The sequence below is a fragment of the Arachis duranensis genome, chromosome 6 (genome assembly GCF_000817695.3).
Source record: "Arachis duranensis cultivar V14167 chromosome 6, aradu.V14167.gnm2.J7QH, whole genome shotgun sequence".
Classification (NCBI taxonomy): Eukaryota; Viridiplantae; Streptophyta; class Magnoliopsida; order Fabales; family Fabaceae; genus Arachis; species Arachis duranensis.
This window is the reverse complement of record NC_029777.3, coordinates 61142926-61145359: the sequence shown is the minus strand read 5'-3', so window position 1 is coordinate 61145359 and position 2434 is coordinate 61142926. Positions and strand designations below refer to the sequence as shown.

The following is a 2434-nucleotide window of genomic DNA, read 5'->3' as shown; positions in this document are numbered from 1 at the left end:
GGTTCACTTTCCCAAGTCTCATTACCAAACAACTTGGCATTCAGCTTCATGATAGCTTCTAAATATTGAGCAACTTGCTCTCCAGTCACATCTTCATCCTCTTCAGAGGAAGAATAGTCTTCAGAGCTCATGAATGGCAGAAGGAGATTTAATGGAATCTCTATGGTCTATATATGAGCCTCATATTCCTTTGGATCCTTAATAGGAAACTCCCTCTTGCTTGAGGGACGTCCCAGGAGGTCTTCCTCACTAGGATTTTCGTCCTTCTCCTCCCTTGTGCATTCGGCCATATTGATCACATCAATGGCCTTGAACTCTCCTTTTGGATTCTCTTCTGTATTGCTTGGGAGAATAATGGGAGGAGTTTCAATGACTTTCTTACTCAGCTGGCCCACTTGTGCCTCCAGATTCCTGATGGAGGATCTTGTTTCACTCATGAAATTGAAAGTGGTCTTTGACAGATCAGAGACTACATTGGCTAAATTAAAAGTGTTTTATTCAGAATTCTCTGTCTGTTACTGAGAAGATGATAGAAAAGGCTTGCTATTGCTCAGCCTATTGCGTCCACCATTGTTAAAGCCTTGTTGAGGCTTTTGTTGATCCTTCCATGAGAAATTTGGATGATTTCTCCATGATGAATTATAGGTGTTTTCATAAGGTTCACCCATGTAATTTACCTCTGCTATTGCAGGGTTCTCAGGATCATAAGCTTCTTTAGAAGCTGCCTCTTTAGTATTGTTGGATGCATTTTGCCATCCATTCAGACTTTGAGAGATCATGTTGACTTGCTGAGTCAACACTTTGTTCTGAGCCAATATGGCATTCAGAGCATCAATCTCAAGAACTCCTTTCCTCTGAGGCGTCCCATTATTCACGGAATTCCTCTCAGAAGAGTACATGAATTGGTTATTTGCAACCATGTCAATGAGTTCTTGAGCTTCTGCAGGTGTTTTCTTTAGGTGAATGGATCCACCTGCAGAATGGTCCAATGACATTTTCGAAAACTCAGATAGACCATAATAGAATATATCTAACATGGTCTATTCTGAAAACATGTCAGATGGACACCTTTTGGTCAACTGCTTGTATCTTTCCCAAGCTTCATAGAGGGATTCACCATCTTTTTGTTTAAAGGTCTGAACATCCACTCTAAGCTTGCTCAGCTTTTGAGGAGGAAAGAATTTATCCAAGAAAGTCGTGACCAGCTTATCCCAGGAGTCCAGGCTATCCTTAGGTTGTGAATCTAACCATATTCTAGCTCTGTCTCTTACAGCAAAAAGGAAAAGCATGAGTCTGTAGACTTCAGGATCAACTCCATTCGTCTTTACAGTCTCACAGATTTGCAAGAACTCAGTTAAAAACTAATAAGGATCTTCAGATGGAAGTCTATAAAACTTGCAGTTTTGTTGCATTAAGGCAACTAGCTGAGGTTTCAGCTCAAAATTATTTGCTCCAATGGCAGGAATGGAGATGCTTCTTCCATCAAATTTAGACGTTGGTTTGGTAAAGTCACCAAGCATCCTTCTTGCATTATCATTATTGGGTTCGACTGCCATCTCCTTCTCTTGTTCGAAAATTTCTGAAAGGTTACCTTTAGATTGTTGTAATTTAGCTTCTCTTAGTTTCCTCTTCAAAGTCCTTTCAGGTTCAGGATCAGCTTCAACAAGAGTGCTTTTGTCGTTGTTCCTGCTCATATGAAAGAGAAGAAAACAAGAAAAGAAAGAGGAATCCTCTATGTCACAGTATAGAGATTCCTTTATGTTAGTAGAAGAAGAAAGGGGAGAAGAGTGAAGAAGAGTGGGTTCGGATTTTTAGATGAAGAGAGGTGAAGAGAAGTGTTAGTAAATAAATAATTAAATAGAATAAGAAAAGAGAGGGAGAATTTCTAAAATAATTTTTGAAAAGGAGTTAGTAATTTCGGAAATTAAAGATGAATTAAAATTAAAACAATTAAAAAGAATTTTTTTGAAAAAAAAAAGAATGAGATATTTTCGAAAATTAGAGAGGAAAAAGTAGTTAGGTGGTTTTGAAAAAGATAAGAAACAAACACAAAGTCAAAGAGTTAGTTGAAAAAGATATTAAAATCAAATTTGAAAAGATAAGAAGATAAGAGGTTAGATAAGATATTTGAAATCAAAATTTTGAACAAGATAAAATTTTTGAAAAAGATATGATAAAAGATAAAAAGATTTAATTTTTAAAATTTTAAAATTACTTACTTCACTAACAAGAAACTACAAGATAAGATTCTAGAACTTAAAGATTGAACCTTTCTTAACAAGAAAGTAACAAACTTCAAATTTTTTTAATCAATCACATTAATTATTAGTGAATTTTCGAAAATTTGATATAAAGATAAGGAAAAGGTTTTGAAAATAATTTTAGAAAAGATTTTTAAAGTTTTCGAAAAATAGAAAAAAAATGAAAAAGATAT

The 2434-nt window shown here is 35.2% G+C and overlaps 1 non-coding gene across 1 annotated transcript; it reads left to right on the top strand.

Moving 5' to 3' along the window:
* Positions 1–1053: 1053 nt before the first annotated feature.
* Positions 1054–1157, top strand: LOC127740280 (small nucleolar RNA R71). The gene has a single exon (XR_008000959.1). It is a non-coding gene; the product is annotated as a small nucleolar RNA R71 (small nucleolar RNA).
* The last annotated feature ends 1277 nt before the right edge of the window (positions 1158–2434 follow it).